General features: G+C 45.4%; 1 pseudogene; it reads left to right on the top strand.

Annotated features, from left to right (window-relative positions):
- Positions 1 to 1,116: 1,116 nt before the first annotated feature.
- Positions 1,117 to 26,760, top strand: LOC119842656 (annotated as a pseudogene).
- The last annotated feature ends 191 nt before the right edge of the window (positions 26,761 to 26,951 follow it).

Below are 26,951 nucleotides of genomic sequence, written 5' to 3'. Positions count from 1 at the left end.
AGACAAAGGGAATCAAACCTCATGCTTCAGGGGCTAATTCCATCGCTTGGGGGAGGTGGGGGGGTCCAGAAGGAACTTTTCCTTTGCATATAGCACAATAGGCTAGCATCTTTGCAAAATTCTACTTGTGTAGGGCAAGTAAAAACATAATTTTCCCCACTATCACCATAGCAATAGATGGTCAAGCAGATTTAGTGCCTGGTCTGGTAACTTTTATAGGGATCTTTATCTACTCTGATGTAACTGCACCAGAGAAAGCCATGACACCCACTGGTGCACTTCAGCCTCGTTTGAAACTGGAATAAGCTGCACCAGACCAGTGCACTAGTGCCGTGCATTTGCATCAGTGCCACTAAACTGGTGGGTAAAACCTCAGTATAGACAAGACACCTTGTGATAGTTGGAGGCAAGATAACCATCGTCTGAAATATCAGATAATGGCCACTGTTGGAGATAGATTTGCTTGGTCAGGATTCTGATCCCCCATGACAAGCCTTAGTTTGCTATAACATTTTGCACTAAACAGAGCTTTAGCTCTAGGCCTGCTTGTTGTTTGTTCTGGATTTTAAACTAGCGCCAAAAGGGAAATTTATAGGTCTGATTCTGATCTGAATTACACTAATGTAAAACAGAAGCAAGTCCTCTGATGTCAAGATAAGTGGGATCAGAATTGTGCCCCTTGGGTATGTCTAAACTGCACACTAAGCCAAGATTCTGACTCAGGTTTGAGTCCAAAGCCACTTCTCTCCCCATACAAATCAGTCTGATTCAGGTCAGACCCCAGGTCCTAGAATCTTGTTAGGGGGTAGGTCAAAGCCATGTAATTTTGCAGTGTGAACGCAGCTCAAGCTATAGACCTGAGTAAGAAGGTCTGCAGCATGGAGTGTGGACGCATGAGCACAGCTGTGAGACCTGGGTCCAGCAATTGAGAACCCAGGTTCACAGTATGGATGCTCAAGCACTGGTTTGGGAACACCAAGTCCACAAGCTGGAGTCCCAAAGAGCTGGATTTACAGTGTAAAATTCAGAATGTGACACATCGTCATCTCCCCCTTCTGCCTGGACTACAAAGCACCTGTTACCTTCCTAAGGATTCTAATCTCTTTCACCTTCTCACTTTGCTGTTTTTGTTTGTACACTTCATGCTTGTTATGCCTAAAGGATTCCAGCCAAGGCCTTTCTCTGGCAGCCTGAAAGCTTAGAGGGAGGGGAACCTGTACAGGGCTGGGAAAAAAAAAAAACGGAGAGGATGTGTCAATCCTAGAAGACGGGTGTTAGACAGAGAGCTCTCAGGAAGACCTGTGCTTGCAGAGCTCAAACAGAGAAGACAGACAGAGCAATGGAATTTTGCAGAAAGTCGTCAAATGCGAAGGAGGAGGGGAAAAAAGGAGGCAGTGTTCCTGAGAAAGAAGATCACCCTGATGCGGGCCATCGCATTGACTATCGGCACAGTCGTTGGCAGTGGCATCTTATTGCTCCAAAAGGGGTGTTGAAAAACTCTGGCAATGGGGTCTCTCCTTGGTTGTCTGGCTGGCTTGCGAGATTCTCTCTCTGTTTGGTGAGTTACTTTTTCTAATTCTCCTGTGTGAGCCAGCAAAATGTTACAACATTCCGAACATCTGTGTGTGTTCTAGAGGCTGAACAGATTTTCACCATGAAAACACAGGGAAAATATCAGCAATACATTGTGAACGACTACAAAGCAATTAAGTAGAACAATAACCTGGAGTACTGTGGGCTAGACCGGGGTGGCCAACTTACTGGACCCTGCAAGCCGCATACAACCATCTTCAGACGGTCGAGAGCCGGGGCTGAAGCCTCGCTACTACTGAGTTCCGAGGCCCCATCAGGCAACCTGAGATCCCCCTCCCCGCTGGGCACAAGGACAAGAATCAAATGCACTGGAGGGGAGGGGCTGCTGAGGGTAAGAGGGGGAAACTCAAGCTGTTGGGGGGGCCCAAACCTTTAATTGTGCCCCCCCACTCTTCAGCAGGCACCAGTCATCGCTGGCAGAAGCCTCTAGTCCTACCACCCCACGCAGGGCAAAAGCCCTGAGCTCACCCCCCAGTATGGTAGGTGGAGGGGACTTGTGGGGGGGGCTCCAAGAACCACACTTTAACTGTAAAAGAGCTGCAGTTTGGCCAGCCCTGGGCTAGACCCTTGGCGGATGTAAATCTGTATAATCTAAGCTTCATGCATCAATAGAGCTCCATGCATCAATCAGCTGAGCCACACCAGCTGAGAAGCCGGTCCTGTAAATCCAAACCCTATTCAAAAACTTTGGTTCCACAGCACAAAGCCTGCTGAGGCAAGGTGGCCTAGCTGGGTTTCTGAGCTGTGGGAAAAGCCAGCTTTCAGAGCCCACAAAGCATGCTGCCATGGCAACCCCGCATGGTTGGGATTCTAAAGACTTAACTCAGCTTCCCGCCCCCCCCCCCTGCTTTTTTTTTAAGTAAGTTTCTAGCCCTTTTCCTTGCAAGGGCATGCAGAAAAATGTAAAGCAATTGTTGAAATTAAAAATCTGTAAGGCTGGAGCTCAGGCCTTGAGACCCCATGAGGGGAAGGAGCTCCAGACTGAGCCCAAATGTCTACACTGCAATTTTATAGCCCTTGTGGCTCTTCTCTGAACCTTCCCCAATTTCTCAACATCCATTTTGAATTGTGGGCACCAGAACTGAACACCGTATTCCAGCAGCATCACATCAGAGGTAATATAATGCCTACAGGGACTGACATTCCCCTGTTTATGCATTCAAGGATCGCATTAACACTTTTGGCCACAGTGTCTCAACAGGAGCTCATGTTCACCTGATTATCCACCAGCAGACAACTTTTTTTCAGGATGAGGCACCAATCTTGTAAGCAGGGCCTGCATTCTTTGTTCCTAGATTTATACATTTACCCCTATTAAAATACATATTGTTTACTTGCACCCAAATCTCAAAGTATGAGTAACCAGACTACACAGAGATGCCAGACAGTCAGTGGAGAATCAGGCCCATAGGCTTGGCCAGAGGGGTGGGGGAAAGAGAGGAGGAGTGAGGGGAGGTAATAAGACTCTACAGGGAGTGGAAGGCATTAAAGAGGTGCTAGCTGTACCTGGCCCCCAGTTCTGCTGCCCCTACCCATAGATTCAAATCTTGAATCTGATACTCAATCAGCAGGTGAATACCCTTTACCTCTTTGAATCCTTAAGCTAGAAAGCAGGGCTGCACCCCTGAAGCTTGTTTTGAGATCCCCAGAGGGAACCAAGTGGAAAGGATTCAGATGAGACCACAGACTTTAATAGTTTGAGCAGAGATGTTTTTGAAGCCACCACGTGCCTGGGGTAACGGTCCACTGGATCTCTATACATGCAGTTCCCATGGCTCCATGGTCTATCTCGGTCTTCCACTCTTGCCAAGATGGGGTTGGTGCAGAGACCTGTAGCCTATACAGACGATGCTTGGTTATGTTATATAGAAACATAAGTAGGCCCAATAACCTATTTCCTAAAAATAGGCTTAACAGTAGTCAAGCGAAGCCTGGTAAAATATGAGTGAAGTGAAGTGAGGTGAGACAAGTCAGAGGTAAATTAGAGCCTGGGGTAAACATTGCTGACCCTCACTGGATTTTACAAGTGTTTTAGATAAAATGTTAATGTTATGGAAAATGCTCTCTCTATATAATGATAGTTACTACAATGGCAGCATTTCCACAGCTGTTCATTAAAGACGAGTTCAATATTAAATAGCCAATGAGGGAGTAGAAGAGGGTATTTTAATTATGGCAGTGGAAATATATAGATATGGTAAAAGGCAGGCTTTATGCTAATTAATTTGGGTGTTATTAGTGATTATAAAGAGGGTAGCACCCTATTTTTAAATTAAGTGCACCCATCTACCAGCAAGGAATCATTAGAGAAAGTATTATAGGCTAGCCATTCTTACCAGCCAGGGAGGGTCCAGGTGCATCATCTCATCTTAGAGCGTGAGTATCAATGCAGTGTATAGTCACACTATGATGCCTGTTTGCTTTAACTAACAGTTTTATTTTAAATACAGTATAATTGTATCATTCATTACGTCATTCACAGTCCTCTACTAAAACTAAATCGTGTAACCACGCTGGAGGCTTGAACCTTAAAGAACTCTATTTAGTGTTATGCCTTGTCCTTAAAACTACTAATTGGGAACACAGAAATCAAGTTCCAACTGTAACTGAAGGTGTGCAGGGAGAGTGGCAAAGCTCCCCCACTTCCTTGCACTAGTTGTATAGTACAGAGAACTCTAATGGGGGCAAGATGGCAGAATAGCTTAGCGGTTTGTAGTTTAAAATAAATAGAAACATCAGTAAAAAAATTTATTTTTTTTTAATCATAGTTGTAAAGTGAAGCCTTCAGTTAAGTGGCAATTTTGGAGCCGATCCAAAGTTCATTGAAGTCAGTGTCTTCATGTTAGAACAGCCCCTCTGCTATAGACAAAAATTCTCTCCACAGATTAAAGCAAGACAGAAAAACAAAACAAAAAACTCTTTCATCTGGGACCAAAGGAGGATTTGAACATATGCTTCCAGATACAAAATGCTCATTCATTAGCTCACTGGGATGCCCAGTCCCTTGTGGAATTGAAGTCCTTGGTTAAGATAGTCTGGTAGCATATTCCTTAGGAACAGCACTGAGCTGGCAGGCCACAGCCAGGGTACAAACTGAGCACTAGTTATTTGTACTCAGTCTGCAGCTCTCCTCTCCAGGACTCTGAAGACAGCTTAGGCATTCTAGTGCAGAGACAGAATTTTTTGGCACATTTAAATGAACCCCACCACTGGCTCAGGGTCCTGCTGCTGTGTAATGCCAAGCCCACATTAGCCGCTGTATAATAAATACTAAATGCTAATAATCTTAGCACGAAGTATCACCACAGCACAAACTTGCCGAGTTCCAGCCTTTTGCCTGCCTTTACATAACACCACAGCCTGGATGTGGCTCAAGCCTGCTTGACAGCACAGAAACAATCCAGTGAAAAATGTGAACCCATAAAACAAGCAAGAGGAAATGCACCCTATTTGAAAGGAAAAAGGTGTCCTTATATTGTGAATGCAAAGGATTTAAGAGAATAAAGGCATGTTGTAAGACTTCACATTTCAGCATCCTCAATGTTCCTACCTTTGTTTGCTCTTGTCCTTCCCAGGGGATAAACAGATTATTAGTACAATGAAAAGTTCGCTGATATCTCATACGTAATTAGTGGCAGGTGGTGTGTAGAGGGCACTGGGGCATCAAAGCAGTTAAGCACACACATATACATACATAGGCATGGGTGTGTGTCACTAAAAACGAATCACAGACACAGTAAAGCTATAAGAAAAGAAGGACTTATGGCACCTTAGAGACTTAAATTTATCTGAGCATAAGCTTTCGTGAGCTACAGCTCACTTCATCGGATGCATTCATCCGATGAAGTGAGCTGTAGCTCACGAAAGCTTATGCTCAGATAAATTTGTTAAGTCTCTAAGGTGCCACAAGTACTCCTTTTCTTTTTGCAAATACAGACTAACACGGCTGCTATTCTGAAATCGGTCAGTAAAGCTATAGGAGCCTGCTATATATTTGCTTTGTTACAGTTCATATTTAGCTGCAGGTTGTTTGCCACCAGTCCTGTGGCACATGTTCAATATGCACAGTCAAGGTTGAACAGGGTATAAAGCAGCAGAAGTTTCATGTAGGGCCTGGGGCACTAGATTCACTGCTTAAGTCACAGGCATTAGTGAAGGTAAAATGTTCTGAATGGTTGCGTTTTAACCACCGCGTATAGACCCTACAGGTGAACGAGGTACCATTTAGCGCACACTACCAGGGTCTACATGAGGCAGTTAAAGTGCAACACTTTAGAGTGCTCTGCAACTTGTACCCCTCCACTCATCAGGAAGGACTCCAGGGGGCAGGTAGACCAAGGGCACAACACAAAGGGAAGCCAGACACCCCCCTTTCCCACTCCCAGACATAGTCGGAGCAGAGAGAGGGAAAAGTCTCGCTCATTTCTGGTCTTTCTGGTGGGAGGGGAGCAGGAGAGTTTACAGCCAGTACCTCTCCTCCTTTTTCAGGGCGGGGAATGCCACTGTGTGTTTATGCGTTTAGGGTCCACAGGCACTACTTTAATATAAATACATAATTTCCCTTCCTTATTTTCTGTCTAGGCGCTCTGTCTTATGCAGACCTGGGAACAAGCATCACAAAATCTGGGGGCCATTATATCTACCTCCTAGAAACCCTTGGGCCTTTGCCAGCCTTCTTAAGATTGTGGGCTGAATTTGTTATGATCCGGTAAGAACAGTTCTGCTTTCCATAGGTGTGTAAGGTCAGGAGTGATATGTCATTGTTCATTTGCGTTTATAGTCTCCTCTCTTTAAATCTCTAATTGGGGCAGATTCCAGCTGTGCGGCTAAAGAAGCCAGCTGGTGAATGCAAAACAGTAGCAAACACATGGACTTCCAAATGGCTAGAGGGAAAGAAGGGGGACGGGGGAACCTAAGTCAGGGAAACTGAGGTGGGGGGGAAGGAGGCTGAGGGGGGAAATGAAAGGGTAAAAGGTCAAAAAAAGTGAGGTGAAGAATAAAAAAATGAAACAATGAACAGCTTGTAGCAAACATGGTAACGAGACAGATGGACATTTTCCTGCAATCTGCCAACACAGCTGGGTTTTCTGGGAAAAGGTTCCATGCTCCTTAGAAATCTGTTTGATATGTGACCTCCTCCTCTCCAACCCACCCCCCATCTCCAATAGCTGTTGGATAAACAGAAATGTCTGCCACAGCACAACTGGGCTTGGCCGTGAGGTCTGCCCCCATGGAGAATGAGATCACAGCTTACACAACTGAACACCTGCAGAACTGGGACAAAGTAACCAACCCTCTACTCAAAGGGTACAATAAATATTTTTTAAAAACCACATTGTTTAGCCTGTTAACCTTGCCTGTGTTTATGGCCATAAAAAATGAGAGGTCACAGGCTGAATGGAAATGAAGTCTGAACTATCCTTTCATGCCCATCTAGCCATCTGTCTAGATTCCACATAGCTCCCATCAGCAAAGCAGACCCAGTTCCTGAGTGATACCTTCAGCTCTGGAGGGAGCAGGGGGGGGGGGAAGAGCATTGGTAGGGGGTGGAGTGTGCACAGCCACTGCCCCACAATGCATTTTATTTCATCGGCACTGTATGTCACCGCACTGTGTGCGCTCTCTTGCTCTATTTCTATGATTGGGGAGAAGGCCTCCAGACCCTCACCTGAAGGTTACCAGTTCAAATCCCCTCCTAGGCAAGCAGCAATTGAAAAACACTCCCACTCTAATGGCTCTTCAGCGACCACATGGTGATGTGTTATTAGCATAAACCAATTTCCTACACAAAATAAAGATGGTCCAGCGGGTAGGGCACTAGCCTTCAACTCAGGAGACCTGGGTTTGATACCCTGCCCCATCAGATTTTCTGCGTGACACTGTGTCTCAGGCCCTCTCTGTCAAATGGGGATACTCGTACTTCCCTACCTCCTCGGGGTGATACGAGGACAAATACATTACAGGTTGGAAGGCACCCAGATACTATGCTAACCGGGGACGTAAGTACAATAAATAAATAGACTGCAAGAACTACTGCCCACACAAACAGCTCCCAGTCTCAGCAGAAATGCTGGATGGCCCATGAAGACAATTTCCCTCCTCCGCCTTGTGGTGGGCTCTTCAAGTACATTGGTGGGGCAGCGTGTGAAGCTTACACAGCTGCAGTGCAAGCAAGCATAAAGGACTTCAGTTTCCAGAGCTGCCAGCTGGCAACTTCCAGCAGTACTAAGTTCTCTGAAAAGAGGGGCTGGGGAGAAATTCAACCCAGGTCCATAACCCTTCTCAGCTGGAGAGCAAAGAGGGCATCCTTAAGGCACTTTGAGATGGGAATTACACCTTCCCACTTGAGTAGCCATACCCGTGCTAGCTCTGATCAAGCTGGCATGCTAAAAATAGTGTCCTCACAGCAGCGTGAGTGGCTAGCTGTCCCGAGTACATACGTCACATCTCAGACAGGACTGCAATCAGGTTGGCTAGCCCCATACTGCTATTTTTAGTGAGCTAGCTCACTGAGAGTGAGTGTGGCTACATTTCCACAAGCAGGGAATCACACACCCCACTCAGAGTTCAGGAATACATATCCTTACTGTTGCAGGGAAAAGACATCCATTGTCCCTAATCTCCCACAACCAGAAAAATCCTATTTCCTCCAATCTCAGAGTGGGAAAGAGAGCAGACAAAGCTGAAGTATCGCCTGTGCTCTGGGAAGACAGTCTCCAGGTCTTCAACTTTCACCAGCGTTAAAAGAAATCAGTGGATGTTTTTCTCTCTGTGAGGGGGCGCGTCTGCACCCTATTAAGGAGGAAGCTATTGAACTCAGTAAGCCCTAACAAGACACACCTAAAAGACTTGCTCTGCTTGAAGGGAAGAAGCTTAAAAAGGGAAGGCCTGCCACATGAAGGGATGGTTACAGGAGAAGATTGCTGTGCCTCAGGCAGCTGATTACAGGGATAGATCAGCAAAGGAGATAGGCACGGAGCTAGAAATCCCTGAGACTGTTTGGACCAGGAATGGACCAGGTGTTACCAAAAAAGGGGGAGTCTAAGGAAGGACTCCAACCCTGATCTGGACAATACAAAGCCTACAGACAAGCCAGAACCCAAAGCGGTGAGGGACAGACTGATCGAGAACCTGGAGCTTTCCCTGCACCCTTCCTTCCTTTACCTTGTTCCTCCCTGCCCTCCAAGAGGGGAAAGGAACTCTCTGTTCTGGGAGAGACTCTTGTTTAGGCTAGCCCAAGCAGGGGAAGGACTCAGGGTTACTCTACACTAGCAGCAGTGCAGCTGCACCACACCAGAGAGCTCTCCTATCTGCATAATAAATCCACCTCCACAAGAGGCAGTAGCTATGTCGGTGGGAGAAGTTCTCCCACTGACATAGCGCTGTCTACACCAGCACTTAGGTTGGTGTAACTTACATTGCTCAGGGAGGTGGCTTATTCGCACCCCCGAGCGATGCAAGTTATACCAAAATAAGTGGTAGCGTAGACCTGATCTCAGTGTCAGAAAGGAACCAACCCAAACCACAGTCTGATAAGGACCCAAGGACCCCCTCCCCACCACAAGTGATGGATAATGCAGATAATTTATGTCTGTTATAAGGAAAACAAAAAAACAACAACAGAGAATGGGATAGAGCTCAGCAGCTCTGAGCCAGATGGAACCCAACAGTGCTGTAAGTGGTTAGCTGAGATGCAGGAGCTGCAAGCAACTCAGCAACAGTGGCTCTGGGAGCAATTGCTGCAGCAATGGATCATCCAACAGCAACTCCAAACAATGCGACAGCAAAAGCTGCTGAGGGAACTGATGACCTGGCAGCAGGAGTTCCACAAGGAGATGATATAACAGAGCCAATCTTACTCTCTCCTGGAGTCCCTGTGGAGCACACTTCCACCAAGGTGAGTCCCCCACCAATGCCCGTGAAGCTAACCAATATGGAGCTGGACGATGATCCTGACATCTTTTCAAGTACCGCCAAGAGAGTAGCCCTAGCCTCCCAGTAGGCTCCTGAGCAGCGGGCTTTGATTTTGGTTCCAGTCTCGATGAACCTGGCCCAGGCGACCAACTATAACCTGCACTCAGAGCAGGCTAAGGACTATAAATAAGTCAAGACCACCATTTTGGACTATTTGGACACTTCTGAGGCAACCCACCCTCAAAGATTTAGATTCAAAACCTATCCCACGGGGGTCAGACCCTGCATAATAGCCTAGTGTTTGAAGGAACACCATTGGAAGTGACTCCACCCAGAAGAACAGTCCAGGGCCCAGGTTGTTAAGTCAATTGTGACTGAACAATTTAGAAGGATATTGCCCTCAAAAGGCAGAGTGGAGGTATAATGGCACCACGCTGGGATCTTGTCAGATGCAGTATGGTTAATGGAGAACTTTCTAGCAGCCAAATGGTCGCTAGAAACAGAAATCGCTACAGCTTCAAATCTGTGCAGGACAGCCCTAAGAGAGACCAGGGAGGCCAACCTCAGCATGGTAACATCCACCAAACATTCTCCAAAATAAATCACTCCAGCCCCCAGATGATGGGAACCTCAAGGGGCCTAGGGGTCGGGCTCAGACACTATATCACCAATGGGACCATCAGACATCTCAAGGAGCTGAAGTAGGACCTGCAAAGTAGGTCCTGGACTCTACTCTGCAGCCAAATTTGCCCCCAGCTAAGAAAGGTATCAGCCCAGTGACTTGCCACTCCTGTGGGCAGACAGGACACAAATAAATAATACCCTCTTATAGAGTATAACCCGGGCTGGACCCAGAAAATAGCCCCTCTCAAGTTGACAGTACCGGTGATGATCCAAGGGAAAAGAGTTCAAGGACTCTTGGATTCCGGCTGCAGTCAGACAGTATCCAAGTCTCCTTGGTATGAGATGATGGCACCCCGAGAAGTCATCCGATGAAGGAGATGAGTGGGCCAAGAAAGGAAGGAAGTGTTGTAGGAGATGAGATATTTGGATAGAGAAGGGAAAAAATAAGCGTTTTCCTCTGGCTAACATGCTTCAAATTTCTATTTTGTTTTCCAGTCCTGCCAACATTGCCGTGGTGTCCTTGGCTTTTGGTCGTTACTTAATTGAGCCTCTCTTCGCCCCTTGCCATGCCCCTGCCGTGGCTGTGAAGCTGGTTACTACCACCGGCATCAGTGAGTAACCTCAGAAACAATCAATCCATCGAAGTAAAAGTGGGGAAGGGGAAAAGAGCAGGCTTGACTGGCTATTCCTGGTAGGATTCCTCCCTACTTCATTTTATGTCTGTGTCAGCAAGGTTTGCCCGTTTCCATGTCTGTCAAGCCCCATACAAAGCAATGGGTTGCTCTATAAACATTTATCTGTAACATCACCCTCCCTATAATAAATCAGGGGCACTTAGCCTCCACACCCACCTCAGCATCACTCGGGCACCTGAAATCCAGGACGGAGCACGCGCGGGACTGGAGCCCCCCAAATCCACAGGCTGAGAGGGGGTGAGTCATCCCAGCTAGGGGGTGTGCCTCTTGGCGGCAGATCTCGGTGGAGCTAGCACTGGGGCCAGAGCTGAGCCAGGCCGGGCACCTAGACACATGACTGGGCTGGTCATGAGCAGGGTACTGGAGACTGGGGCAGCAGCACGCAGTGCAGGATACATGGACACTGCTATGCCGGCAGGACAGAAGGACACAGCTGGGCGGGTGGACGACACTGAGCCGGGGTCAGGAGGGGTGGGCAGAGCTTGAGCCTCTGCAGGGCCCCCCTCCATCCCATGGGTGCACCCGTTGTCTGTGCAGCCCAGGCAGCCTCGTCTTCTAGTGCCCGCTGAGCAGTATGGGCAGGCTGAAGCAGATGGAGGTAGGCGGGCCCCCAATTCATCATGCACTGCAGTCCCGTCCCTGTAGCCTTAGCTCCAGGCTCTGCTATGCCCCCAGTTTTGCTGCCTCACCCATGTCTTGTGGCTCCCTGGGTCCTGTCCCTTCCTCCCAACTCTGGCCCTTGGCCTCTGCCCTCCCCCATCCAGCCCCCCTTCCCCAGTTTTCCCTCCCCGTTCTGGATAAACTCTCTTCCCAAGATGGTGAGGCTCAGGAAACCTGTTTCCCTGGCTGGGTATCCTGTGTGGGAGGGAAGGGCATAGCCTTTGCACTCTGCTCGAATGAAGGGGGAGTGTCAGTGCCTATTATCCCCCCTCTGCCCTAAGGAATGTGGGGAGTGTCAGCCCAAAGGGGGCAGGGGAAAACCTCTTTTACCCCAGCAGCTACCCACACTGGAGCATGGGGGTGGGGTCCTGGTCCCATGTGTGTGCCCAGCTCAGCAGCTGAAGCCCTATGTCCGGGGGCACCAGGGCTAGGAAGAGGGCGTGGCATCAGGGGAGAAGCTGAGCTAGTAAAGTCTGTCATTGCCCATCCACCCGAAAGTCAGGTCCCAACCAAATTTCCATTCCTAGCTAGGCCACTGTGCTAAATCATCAAAATCCTGCAACCACACCCTCTCAGTCCAGTCAGTGTTAGCCTAATGGAGGTAAAGGGGAGCATTTAATTTCCTTGGGGCAGGAAGTGTCACTTCCTGTGTGTTTGTATAGTGCCTGGTACAACAGGGCCCCAATCCTGACTGGGGCCTCTGGGTGTTACACTACAAACAAATAAATCCAAAGCTAGCACAGTAGAGGCCAAGGATACATTGTGTACATAAAGCACATAGTCTGGTACAGTATTTTCAAAGGAGTGTAAGGCAGTTAGAGGCCCAGATCCCTTTGTTTCAATGGAGATTGAACATCTCACTCACATTTGAGAGTCTGAAAATCTTGCCCATAAAGAACAAGAGTCAAACCCCTCCTTGGGTGTAATATTCAGTTACAACAGGACACCTATCTGTCTCATCATAAGCAACAGGCTTAGCACTCTGGGGTCATGCGAGATATTAAACTACAAAGTTCTAAACACATGCTCTCACTCCCAGAAACTAGAAACTAAAAGCACCTGTCAGGTAAGCTAGCCTATCCCCTTGTGTTTGACAAGAGGATGAGGACTTTGTCTAGACCAGTTTACAGTGGTCTAAGATATGGGATTTGTACAACTGTCCCAGTACTGGACTCCCCATGAACATAAAGCTCCCATTGTGGGGAACATCAATACCAGGCTCCCTGAAGAAGAGCTTCCAAGATGAGGGGTCATAGAACAAAATAGTGATCTCACACTAGCCCTGCCCGGAAGTGAATTCAGTATATTGCAAGTAGGCTCCTTGGGGCCAGAGAGAGAAACTATCACTTCCCTTCTTCTGGAAGGCATTGCCAGCATGCATGAAACTCCAACAATATTGAAAACCCGTGCAGCCGGTTTCCAGCTCTCCTCAGCCTGAATATCAGGGTTTGGGATTATTTTAGACAGATGTATTTTTCAACTTGTATCTCATCTTAGTTATTTCCTCCTCAACTTGCTAATGTTTTTCTATCCTCACTGGTGTTTTCAACATGTCACAGTTCAGTATCCTTTAGAAACATAATTAACATGCCAGTGTGCTTACACTTTATTCCAGATCATTCATGAAGATGTTAAACAGGACAGGCGCCAATCTTATTTCCTATTGAACCTCAACTAAACACCTCCCCCACATATCCATACCTTGCCATTTACCATAGAACTATAGGGTTAGAAGGGACTGCCAGGGTCATCTAGTCCAACCCCCTGCCAAGACTCTTTACTTAATGCCTTTGACTTAGATTTCAGTTTACATAAACACTGTTCTTCTGCTTCTTTTCCTTCCCTCCAAGCCTTAATCATTGCTCTGAACTGCTGGAGCGTCAGCTGGTCTGCAAATATACATACCGTTCTCGCAGTCCTCAAGATGGTCACCATTGGCCTGATTGTCCCTGGGATGATGGCACTCGCTGAAGGTAAGACAATTGCAGCCCGTGTGTGACATCAGACAGGAAGGGGATAATAGCAGAAGACAGGCAGAGGTAGGGGAGTCCTAGGGGGAGGCACAGACAGATGAGAAGGGTGATAGAAAGTGGAGAACAGAGTCAGCAAGAGAGACCAGAAAAAGAAAGAGGGCTTGAGAATTTTAGCCAGGAGAAAAACCTCTACTGGAAAAAAAACACGCTTACCTGTGTCCTGCCCTCAGCCCATTTCTCTTGCACTGTCCTTCTGCTCTTCTTTCATCTGCCAAGGGAGCCAAACAGCCCTTCCAAAGTAGGCTGCGTTGTTTGAATGGATTTCTGGTCACTTGCCAAGCTAGGCAATGCATGACAAGAACATCTGAAATGGAAGCAGCATGGTCAACATGCAGACATCTCCCTACGCCCCACTGTTTAGTCCATGTGTGCCAAGCAACCACCTTAAACATTACTCTCTCAGGAGCAGCAATGAATGGGAAGTACAGCATCGCAGAACATGAACTGCAACCATCAAGGCACTTAGTGAAAATAGGTGCTTTACCATAGTGCTTGCCCCCCTCCCAGCCCCTCGGTCACACAACAGGTACGTGGCTGCATTGCTCAGACCTCACCAAGATGGGCATTGGCTAATACCCCTTCCAGGGGAGGAGGAGACGAAGGCTGCATGTCATTGAATCACTTGCTAGTCCAGCAGATGATGCGGGCCTTGGGATGTTCCATGCCAGCTCAATGCAGGTTTGGACTTGTATTTCTTTCTGAGAAATGTGAAATGGAGGCACATTCAGGTTGCAGCAGTGCTCTGACATTGATCAATTGCACATAGTTTAAAAATAGTATTTCTGTACAGACTGATGTTGGATCAGAGAGGCACCTTTAATCTAGTAGACAAAGGCATAATAAGATCCAACAGCTGGAAGCTGAAGCTAGATACATTCAGGCAGGAAGTAAAGTCTCCTTTTAGCAGCCAGGGTAATTAATCCCTGAAATAGATTACCAAGGGATATGGTGGATTCTTCACCCTTGAAGATCAAATGGGATCTCTTTCTAAAAGTTGTGCTGTAGCTCAACCCCAAGAACTACCAGGTGGGGCTGCATTAGTTACGGGGTGAAAATCTGTGTGTTTTGTTATGCGAGAGGTCAGACTAGATGATCATAATCAATTTTGTCCTTAACAATCTTTGAAATTCGATGAGTCATTTTAGACTGGCTCTGTAGAGTCTCTCTGAGCTAGCACTTTGCTGTCAGAGCTACAGCAGTGGCTTTGCTGGTTGAATTCTTAACACCAACTTCTCAGAGAGACCATCAGATTTATTTGTTGTATTTCCATCTCCCCTCAGGTCACTATGAGAATTTCCAGAATGCTTTTGACACTAGCTCACTGGCTCTGGACAAGCTGCCTCTGGCTTTTTACTCTGGAATGTTTGCATATGGAGGATGGTAGGCTTCCATATCTATATTGGACATCTATTCTAGTCACTGGTGAAAGCCAGATAAGTCTCAAAGAGTTCAAATCGCTACAGTATGGAACTTGTGTGGAAACCTGTCTCAGCGCAGTTAGATTCAAATGCACCCTGGATCAGCAATGGCCAAGTCATCATAGTGTCTGTTTACCTGTCCCCAGAGACTAGACTAAGACCATTTTACCTAGGCAAAACATCATTCAAGTGCCAAATGAAGTAATGTTGGGGACCTCCAAAGAGCACCTCTGCTCTATCTTAAATATTACAAATGTCCAGAAAGTAAAGATAATGATTTTGCAGGGTGCAACTCAGAGCATCTAAATCCTTAATATTGGGGGGACAGGGGATAGAGGGAGCTCCAATTCCAACAGTTTGATTTTCTAGGAAAAGACTCTTCCCTCACCACCACCACCCTTATGAGGAGGCATTTGACTTTCTTTGTAGAAAGTCTCTCTATATTTATATAGCAAGACACATGGTCTAAGAAAGGATGCTTCTATTCTGGAAGCAAACACCCAGATGCAGCTTGGGAACGGTGACAGATGCATAACCTGTTCCATCTCACTCTTCAAAGCCCAACATGGGAAATGGAATCTCAGGGCCAGACACTTTTCTCTTCTAATTGCAGATTCTACGTCAACTTTGTAACGGAGGAAATAGTAAACCCTGAAAGGTGAGTACCACAGCTAGTTGCTTGAATTCATATCTGGTAGATAAACCACTGAAGAGAATGTCTATTCCCATGCCCCACAGCTGGAACAGTGTAATATTACAAGCTGTTAAAGGGCACGAACTCACTTCAGCACAACATGCCAGTTCATAGAATCCTAAATATTTTTCATATTGAGATTTGACTTGGGGCAATTCATTTATGCACATACCGGCTGTTGTCATATTGGAGCAGACCAGAGGCCTATCAAGGCCTGTTGCCTGGCTTGCGTGGTGGTAATGAGCCTGATGGTTCAGTGGAGGAGGCTGTGTTGGAGAGGCAGAATTTCTGCTTGACCCCATTAAAGAAAAACGCAAGTTTTTAACCAATGGGGTCAGTCCCAGGATAACCACACTAGCCGAGAACTGGGCTTGGTTAGTGTTCTCAAGGCCTATTACACTGTGCTGTACAGCACAGCCTGACTCAACCCTCTTTGAAGCAAAGTTACAATGAGCACCAGTTGTTGTAGCCACATCAGTCCCAGGATATTAAAAAGAGACAGAGTGGGTGAGGTAATCTCATTTATTGGATCTCTTTGTAAGGTCGAAAGCTTCTCTCTCACCAACAGAAGCTGATCCAATAAAATATATTACCTCACCCACCTTGTCTCTCTAATGAGCACCAAGGCAGGAATTTCATCCCATTGCCAGTGGATATGTAGGGATGAAAAAAAGTGACTTTCTGAGAAAGGGAGAAGAGATATTTAGGGTTGATCCAAATGAAGAGCTTCTTTGATTTTTCCCTTTACAGCGAGGTTTATTCTCATTGTAAATAGGGTTTTAAAAAAGGGACCTAAAATGAGCTCCATTTCCCATAGCTATTCTCCCTCAGCGACTGGGTGCCTAACATTAGATGCTTTAGCCTACCAGTTTTGGATCTTCATAGGATGTCTTGCTGATGCAACAGAGGACAAAGGGGACCTACTCACATTTAGCCTTTAGTACCTCCTGATTAGGGAGTATTATTTTAGGCACAGCTCTCTTCTACCCAAGACAAGTATGGATATTTTGGAAAAAGGCCTGAATGGAGAGCCAGAAGAAAAAATGTACCACAAGGGAATTTAACAATTGTTTGCTATAACCTCATTCTCACGATTCTGCATTTACATAATCAGCAACCTACAGTCATAATCAGGAGATGCAACGCAGATGCTAAAGCTGGGCAGAACACTGTTTTCCCATCCTGGTAAAAAAAATTTCAGAATTTCAGATTTTCTTTTCCTGAATCGGGATGAAAAGTTGAAATCTCAAATTTTCATGAACTAACACCTGGGAAAACAGTTTCACTGTGGGTCAAACAAAAACATTTCATTTAACATTTTGAAATGTTCCGTTTTGCCTTTATTTCTCTATAATTAGCTTAGGTTTCTAAACAAAAAGTAATTTCAACGAAAACCAGATTTTTCCACTTTGGAAGCGTCAAAATGGGTTGGTTTGACAATTTCAAAATTTGTCCAAACCAAACCTTCCTCACAAAAGTTCTGGTTTTGACATATCTGCATTTTTCAGTGAAAAAATGTGATGTTGCAAATTCCCAACCAGCTCCTCTATATTCACGTGGGATAGAGGTAAACTTGATGGTCAGTTGAGAGGTGCAATAAAGGGGCTGTTTTTATTCTATTGTAGGAATATCCCGCTGAGCGTGATCGTGTCCTTGCTCATTGTTACTCTAGGGTACCTCCTCACTAATGTCTCCTATTACACAGTCCTGACAGCAGAGGAAGTGCTGGCCTCTGAGGCTGTGGCGAGTGTGGTCCTTTGTTTTTATTGGATATTTTCAGTGTAACAGATAGTTCACATCTGGGACCAGAGGGGCTACTGGAGAGAGGCCAGAGAGTCATTAAAGTATAAGCAGAGTCAGAATGGGGTCCACCGACATCTGGTGGTGAGCTATAGAAAAGGACTTCAGGGGCTGATCTCATTTGCACGGGCACACCCACCCTTACAAGATTACCCATAGACTTGTGCTTTGGTGTATCAGAGGATGGAGATAGCTATGAAACTCATCAGCAATATGTGTCTCAACTAAGAGAAAAGCTGTGGGATGCTTATCACTTAGCTACCTCCGCGGCTTGGAAGAACTCGGAATGCAACAAATGTCTATATGATGCTAGGGTACGTTCGCAGAAGCTCCATCCAGGGGACAGAGTCCTGCTGCGAAATTTGGGTATTGCTGGGAAACACAAGATAGCTGACAGATGGAAGGCAATTCCTTACCTGGTGATGGAAAAGCTGGGAGATCTGCCAGTCTACGAGATCAAACCTGAAGTGGGTCCAGGGCAAATAAAGACGTGCATAGAAACCTTTTGCTCCTTGTGGGGGGAATTGATAGGCACCCCTTCTGGAGACAGGCCACAACAGGGTAACCGGGAAGAACAAAAATGCTAGACCAAAGCCACCATCCTACAGCTAACCTACCCCTATTCAGCACATCCGAGAGCGAGTCTGAAGAGGAAGACACGACCATGATGTATCCTGGAATGGAGACAAGATTTTGGTCTCGATGAGCTGAACCAAGAGACAGTGCCTCCTCCTCAGCCCTAAACCCCATGGCAAAAGTATTTAAGTCCGTTACTGACACCCCTGTGCCACCAATGGTACCCCTGTGTGATGAGACACACAGGTTATTGGACACTGGAGACATACAGGTGGAGGATGTCCTGGGCACCTTGGACCTTCCACTGTTAGAAGTGGAGATGCAGGGGCCTATGCCAGTAGCCAAGGGACCCTCAAAGGAAACCTCTCCATCCATCGCTCAAGAATATGTCCCCTGTACCACGGCAACAGAGATTCTCAATAGACGGGACAGGGTAATAAGACCAGTAAAATGGTTAACTTATGATGCATCTGGGGTGACTAGTGAGGAGCCAATACATTTAGCACACAGGCTTGTGGAAGCCATAATGGGCTTCCTGAGGCCCTTTGGAAGGAACCAATGAGTTGGTATAATAGGGAGTGTGATTTGTTGGGACGACAAATTCTCAGCTGAGGGGAGGATGTAAGCAGAGTCAGAATGGGCTCTACCCTAACATTTGGTGGTGAGCTGTGGAAAAGGACTTCAGGGGCTGATCTCATTTGATTGGGCACACCCACCCTGCCTAGCACGATGGGACTGCTTGCCCAAATGGTCACTTGGTTGCTGTGGGATCCCAGTCTCTGTTATTGGGGCAGGAGTAAAAGTGTTATCCTGATTATGTGAATCAAGGACAGTAGAACTGTACTTGGCATTTTATGATGGAGGGACTCTCCCTCAACGAGAGGCGCAAGCAGAGTCAACGGGGAGCAGCAGCAGTCAACTCACCATGGTGGAGACCATGGTAAGTCGATCTAGTACGTCGACTTCAGCTACGTTATTCAAGTTGTATAACTTAGATTGATCTCCCCCCAGCCCCCCAGCGTAGACCAGGGCTTAAGAGCTGAAGTTACTAGAGAGCTGTGTTAAGGGAGGTGGGGGGAGCATCTGAAAACATATTAGTGAGCAGCTAGCTGGATGACTAGTGGAGAGGAATGGCTCATGGTGAAGACTGCAACAGAACCCCACGGAGAGGGGTGGGAATCAACAATCGACATGAGCAGCAGAGCACGTAAGGTGCCCCCATACCTCCTCCCCTTCCACCCAGGCTGGGAGATAAACTCTGCAGATGAACTTCTGAACTCTGAGGCGGAGCTTTACTCACCAGGGACAGAAACTGTGGGAGGGGTGACTTTTGGGTTGCTGGACTCAACAACCAAAGGGAAAGGACACAGCCCAATGTGCTTGGGGATAGGTCTTCTGGTTCATGTTTATGAACCCTAGTTGTGGTGTTTTCCCAATTGAATGCTGAGTTGTTTACCTCGTGGTATTAAAGATTTTTGCTACACAAAGACTCTGTGCTTGCGAGAGGGAAAGTATTGCCTCTCTGAGGCACCCAGGGATGTGTGTGTAATTTTCCCAGGTCACTGGGTAGGGGCTCGAGCCGGTTTTACATTTTACTGTTGAAAGGGAACCCTCTCTGTACTGAACCCAGCCCTTGCTGCTGTCAACTTGGCCTGGCAGAAGGGTTACAAAAGGAAGGAACAGTTTGCAAATTCTTATGCCAGGGCAAATGTCTGTTTAAATGTATGGCAAGAAGGAAGAAGTATAAAGGAGATGGTGTAGGAATAGTATAGATCTCATAAGGAGTCTCTATCCTCTTTAGCAAGAAGAAATATACTTACAGCCACTGGATTGCAGGGATTTGCCCCCAATTTTTCATAGGGTTTATATGATCCATTACCCCTTCCACTTTTTGTCCCCCCCAGTCCTCAGTCTTGCAGGCTATAACATTATATCAGATTCTTTATACTGACAACTTTGCTCTGGCCTCCCAGCAATTCTTCATGACTCACCTGTTGGATTGCTTGTAAGGTTCTCTTGCCTCTTAGTAATAATGGAGATGGGATCATCTTAAAACCTGGCTTTTCCACCAGCACAATTATAGAGACACATGTGAGACGGGGTAACTGTCCCTGAATAACTGGGTTTTCTATTTTCCTCCAGAGCTTTGTAGATCGAGCTTTTAAGAGCATTTCTTCAGCAATTCCAATCCTAGTTGCTCTGTCCTGCTTTGGTTCTCTGAATGGAGGAATCTTTGCAGCTGCAAGGTAAAAGCCTGTCCTTTCTAAAAACCAAACATCTCTTCCATACTAAAACCAGCTAATCTTTAGTTCAAACACTTTCTGCAGCCCTTGATCTGCTAAAAAACATTCATGTCAAATCAACAGACTGAAGACACCCTATCACTAGCAAAAGCTATATCAATGCTATAACAAGTATCATGCCATCAGAGCACTTCACAGTTAAGGATGCCATCTATGTGGTATTCTTCTTGTGGCTTTCGTTTTGCTGGTGTGGTTTGATTTCTTTCATTGTCTAACATGAAGTTTAAGAGGAAACTCAAGAGCCAGGGAGCTGCAAAAAACACACATGCTATATCATGAGTTCCCCCTGCTGGTGATGAGCAATATTGTATCCAACTTTGTTTCTGCAGCTGGTCAAAAAAAATATATATTTTTTTTGGAAAAAAAAAATAATCGCATAATCAGAAATATTTTCATTAAAAAAAATCCCAAAATGTCACTGAAAATTTTGTACAAAATGAAAGTTTTTCACAAAATGTCCTTACCTTTTTTCCATCCAGTTCTGTTTCTTTCTAACAGGATGTTGTTTGCAGCTTCCCGGGAAGGACAGTGGCCTCCACTCTTTTCCATGATCCACAGCCGAAGAAACACCCCCTTCCCAGCCCTTTTATTAATGGTGAGCAGAGCTTTCTGGATTCTGAATGAAACTTGAGGGTTTTTACCTCTCATTCTTAGAGAATGAACTCATCTGCCCCCCCCCAGCCCATTTCATTAATGGACTATGATAATATAAAAAATTCAAATACATCATTTACTATAGGGTAGCACCTAAAACTCCACTGTACACATGTATCGTAAATGATGGCTCCTGTCCCAAGCAGTTGGCGGTCTACGGGTGTCTACACTGCACACTTTTTTTTTGGTGGTATGTAGAGTACATACCTGTGTAGCCTCTCCCCCCAGCACAGGTATAAACAACAGTGTAGCTAGTGAGGCACAGCATAGATGAGTAGAGAACAGACCCACCTGAAGGGTGTGGTGGGTATGTATGGGAGGACCTACTTTTACAGGTTCTCTACTCACCCAAGCCATGTCTCCCTGTCTACACTGCTATTTGTAGGGCTGCAATGTCCTGCTGCCTCCCTGCAGCTGGAGTCTCCCCCCCCCCCCCACCCCCCACACACACACCACACACACAGGGAAAGACACTGGCTGTATGAAGTTAGCAGGGAAAGGCTGTTCCAGCTCCCTTTTGTTGGAGCCTATACCTGCAGCAGGGAAAGGCCATAGCAGTGAGGTTTCCTCATTGCCTCCCCCCACCAGAGCCTTTCCCTGACACATGAAGCTACACACCTCAGTGTGGATGCAGCCCATTTTTCACTACGGCGTGTAGCTAGTGTGCAGTGGACAGCGCTGCACAGTGTTGACAGTCTAAAAGACAAGACAATGCAGGTGAATGAGACAAGGGAAGGGTAGAGAATAGCAATACAATGGTTTTATGCAAACTAGTGGCGGGTGTCATTCTTAACCAGACACTAGCAGGGATCACAACTCCCACCTGCCTCGCCCTGAACAGATGGGACAGCCCAGACAGTGCTAACAGACTGGAATTCTTAAGTGGACTCTCCACTGTCCACATAAACCCCTTGCCATCAGAATTGGCACCATTCAGTGCCCCCACTGCCCAAGAACACAATGGATACGCTGGCTGAACTACTGTACCTTCTCCAGAGCAGGGTTTGGGACACTTTGGTGGGGCAGCATATGGGAAACGTGCACTGCTACTTCCCACGTTGTAGCTATTCATTACCTAGACAAAAGATATCAGTTGACAGCACTATCAAACCTACCACTGTGTAGGAGTGCTACATTCACATGAACACATTTTTAAAGAAGAAAAAACTCCTATTTGGAATCCAATTGCGTAGTAAATAATCTATGTAACAAGTGATCTGATTTCAGAGACCTGGACACCACTTTCTTCCCTCCTTTGTTGGTCACAGAAAGTTGTTGTGTCCTGTTTCATATTAAATTGTAAGCTCTTCAGGACAGGGGCTGCGTACCTGTTTCCACACAGCATCTAGCACAATGCAGCCCTGGTGCCTTCCGGTGCTACTGTAATAGAAGAAAGCCCTTCAAAGATCCTTGTGGCACCAAGTAACCTGAGTCTAATAAAGGGCTTCCTGGAGGGGTCCAAATTCTAGCTTTGGTGGACTTTGCATCAAAGGAAAGGGTTGGCGTTTCATCTATTTCACATGAGAGAAACATTTTTCAAAGAGCAATTTGACACCCAACTCCCATTGACAGTCAGTCGGAACTGGAAATCTAACTCCCATTTGTTCCTTTAAAATCTCCTCCTAAACTAAGTTTTTTTTAAAAAAAAAAAAACCCTTCTCAGCTCAGGGTTTCTTATAATGCCCCATGGACACAGGATCTAAGAGTTTCCCAAGTAAACTAAATCTGAACAGTAAGGACTTAAGTCTCCTGCTCTTTTCACTTATAGGAGGCCTTGTGATTTAGTTAATACCATAGTTGAACACATTGAGAAAACACACCAGCACCATTGAGGAGACTGAAAGAACATAAGACAATAGCACTGTATAACTGTTGTAAGACCTACACAAGTAACATGGGGTGGAAACGAAAAGCATCTTCCCTAGGTTTCACTGCAGTGCTTAATACTGCATTTTTGTCTGTATCCTAGTTGCCTCTGATCTTCTTGATGGTGTTGATTGGTGATCTCTATGGCCTATTGAACTTCTATAGCTTTTCACGCTGGCTCTTCATAGGACTGGTGACCCTGGGGCTCATGATACATCATTATCGGCATCCTGAGATACCAAGGCCCTTCAAGGTACAAGGAAACCCAGCTAACAACAGCTACATACAACACCACAATATGGGGATTTTGAAAAAGGAATAGTTTAGATGTGAAAGGATAGAGATGTCCATCCATACTTTGTTGGCAGAAGCGGCTGCACGAGATCAAATGGTCATCCAGTATTCTGTATTTGTTTCATCTGGAGACAAGGAACCCAAATGGCAAACTATTGTAATTATAGTGAGTTAGCTAAGGCCACTAGTTTGTTTCTGCATATAGAATAGCAACAATTGCAGCCTTGTGGCTATTAGCATAGCTTGCAGGAGTTCAGTACTGATATAGTTAATAGCAGTGGTAAGACATGAAAAACGTAGCTGATTTTGCGTGTTTAAATTTTTTATCTGAGCAGGCAAATGCTCCTACTGACCTACAATAAGTGACAGCTACAGTGTAGAAAAAGACCATATGATGCTTTCCCACCAAGCACAGCAACACTGCAAAATGCAACCAGTTGAATGAAAACTGTATGCATGTCAAATGTTCAGCAGTTCTCTCAGCTACAACAACTCATTAAGAGGCCAGATTCACTCCACTGGAGTTATCATAGAATATCAGGGTTGGAAGGGACCATCTAGTCCAATCCCCTGCTCAAAGTAGGACCATTCCCAATTTTTTTTTCCCAGATCCCTAAATGGCCCCCTCAAAGATTGAACTCACAACCCTGGTTTAGCAGGCCAATGCTCAAACCACTGAAATCATGCAGGTAAAACAGCAGAAATCTGAAACTTTGGCCAGTTATGGTAAACTTTGTTGCAACAAAAAACAAAGCTCAGTACAAAAATAATCCAGTCAAGTGGACCCCAAACCAGAATAATTCTCTCTGTCCTCTGAAGTTCAGATATTTTCAGGACTACTATAGCTTAGAAAGTGAAACCACAATCACGCAGTTTCAGTGCTTTCTACAAATATCTTGTTTGCTGTTGCTCGATATTATAATGACAGCAATCTAGTAGGTACATGACTGCAAGCTCTGCCAGCTGACTGCTTATAAAGACCTTCCATTTCCTAAATTTCTTCTCTTTTCTAGGTGCCTCTGTTCATCCCATTGGTTTTCACAATAATATGTCTCTTCATCATGGGAATGTCCCTTTATTCAGACCCTATGAACACAGGCATTGGCTGTGCCATAACTGACTGGTCTGCCTGTCTACTATCTGGTGGTCCAGAAATCAAGAATACCAGCCAGCTGCAGTACGATGTTCAGTAAGCACAGGCAATAACTTTAAATCTAAACACTGAATGGCTATCTAAAAAATAGGCTCTTGTTCAAACATGCGTAATGCAGGAATCTCACTGCTAAGGTTCTATGGCCTATGTTAATGCAAGTGGTCAGACTAGAGGATCATCATAGTTCCTTCTGACCTTAAAAAGGAAGAGATTCATAGACTCAGACTTTAAGACCAGAAGGGACCATCATGATCCTCTAGTCCGACTTCCTGTGCATCGCAGGCCACAAAACCTCACCCAACCACAGGTGTCACAGACCCTAACCTCTGCCTGAGTTACTTGATTTAAATTTTGATTTAAAGACTTCAAGTTACCGAGAATCCACCATTACTCTAGTTCAAACCAGCAAGTGACAGTTGCCCCATGCTGTAATTGTGAAGCAGGGATATTTTAAAGCAAAGAGCGAGGCTTGCATATTCCTATGCAAAATTATGCATACATTAGCAGTGACTCACCACGAACATCCAATTCTAGGATTAAAAAGCATCATTACCCTTCCAACCACAGTCGATAGCAGTAGGCTAGACAGCACTACAATTATCTCCTCACCCTTGATCCACTAGTCATATTCTATCTGATTCAGGTTCTTACAACTTATCACCATGCACCTGAGGATCTGTTGTCCTGGTCCACCATCAAGCCTATTTGGGAAATAAGGAAGAGTTCTCCAGAAAAAGCACACACAAGACCTCTCTTATGCAACAGGTTGAAAATCATATGTATTATTCTGTTACAGCAGCACCTTGATGCCATAAATCAGGGCCCCATTGTACTAGGCACCTCCTGGTAAATAGAGGTCAAACAAAACTGCACAGGAAACCACACAGGAATACTTTAAGGTGGCTGTTTAAGAAGGAGGGTTGCAAAGGGGAGTTGGTCTTTGGTGCAGTTTTCACTAATTCTGTAGAAAAGGTGTTGTAGAATGAGTGATGGGGGACTCTTTGGACAGAGATTGACCTAGTTCAACAGTTTTCATTTATGGAATCAACTTCCCCTTTCCCACCCCCAAACTAGCTTTCTATTCAGACAGTGTTTTCTCCTCATCTCTTCATTGCATTGTGTTTAGATTCCATGACGGTGAAGCTACAGGTCCTGATGGAAGTCATCCCACAGGAAATCCAGACCTACTGAAGGTCTCTTTGTGCTAAGTCTGGACACTGATGCAAAAGGTCCATTCTTCGCGGCAGCTGGTAAAGAATCCAAGCAAAGAGATCCACACGACCTTTAATAAGGTCAGACCATAAATGGGGAACAAGGCTATTTTAATGTTAACATTACCGTGATCACTTTCATGAATCCTTACCTAATGCTGGTTTGTTCAGATGATCGCATATAAAAATGTTTCTTTTTAGAGTCAGATTACTTCAGTGATGTTACAATCCACTACTCCCAACACCAATAATTCACTACTGTGGGGGTGAATCTGAAATCAAACTGGATCATGGCATTTTCCAATAAATGAAGCGAAGGACAAAGCTAACTTCAAGGCATATTATTGTACGAAGTAACAACAGGGAAAAGGAATAAGAAAATATGATAGTTTAGAGAGAAGAAATTGTTTTCCAAAACTCTTAAAGTATGCCTAAGCAACTTTCACATTGAAGCTGCCCAGCACAGACTGAGCAGAGAGTGTCCCTAGAGTCTTTCAGCATATGGAGGGACACATCAGTCTTCTCATCGAACAACGTGGTTCAACACAGCCACAATGTGGGAGATCACTCTCCTATCAATAAACTTCTGAACTTCACAACCAAGCAAAAGAGGATTGGGAGTAGTGTTCATGATAAAATTATTGTGCAGGAGGTCACTACTAGCCCTAGCCGTTAGGCATAAGGTTTATTCTCAAACAGTAAAAGGATTCTTTAAAGGTGATGCTAGAAATGATAGTGGCAGCAGAACTGTTGTATTTAGCAACTAGAATTTTTCCTTCTATTTTAAAGAAAATGGAAATTGAAAGAAAGGGGAAGACGAGGGTGGAGGGTAAGGATATGCTGAATGTATTATTTTGATACTGCTGTCTGAGGACAATTTGAGTTTTGGAAAAAAGTTTAGAAACAACTGTGGTTAGGATTTCTCACTCCAGAGTCTGGCAATGCTGCAGAGGGGGCTGCTCTCAGCTTCAGAGAGAATGTTATCCTTCCAGCCACTTTGAGAAACTGCACAAACTACAGGGAATCCTCCCAGTAGGCATTATAAACATGTATTCTGCATATGCAATACACATGGATATTTGTCAAGAACGCTATTGAAAATTAAATTTTTAAATGAAAACCCACAAAACAAAAATACTCCTATCAGCAGCCACTTCATTACTGGAAAAATGCCATTTCTAATCAGGGCAGCTGAGAGACCCATTGGTGCATCATAAATCACTTCTCATTGTGCTTAAATATTGTGGATTTAACTTTTTAATTTCATATGGGTAAAAAAGTTGGGTTAATAGTGTTGAAGCTTGACATTTTATTTAGCCACAGAAAAGGTACATTAGATATGCTGCATTTCTCCACAATGTCCCACTAGTGCCTCAATCCTGAGCTGGAGAAACAGTTGCTGGAATAGATAATTCAGATTGATGTCACATTTAATGCTTAATCTCCCTGCTAAGACTGGAAAC

This window comes from Dermochelys coriacea, chromosome 1 (genome assembly GCF_009764565.3).
Source record: "Dermochelys coriacea isolate rDerCor1 chromosome 1, rDerCor1.pri.v4, whole genome shotgun sequence".
Classification (NCBI taxonomy): domain Eukaryota; kingdom Metazoa; phylum Chordata; order Testudines; family Dermochelyidae; genus Dermochelys; species Dermochelys coriacea.
Note: the sequence above shows the minus strand (reverse complement) of the source record. Positions and strands in the feature narration are given on the sequence as shown.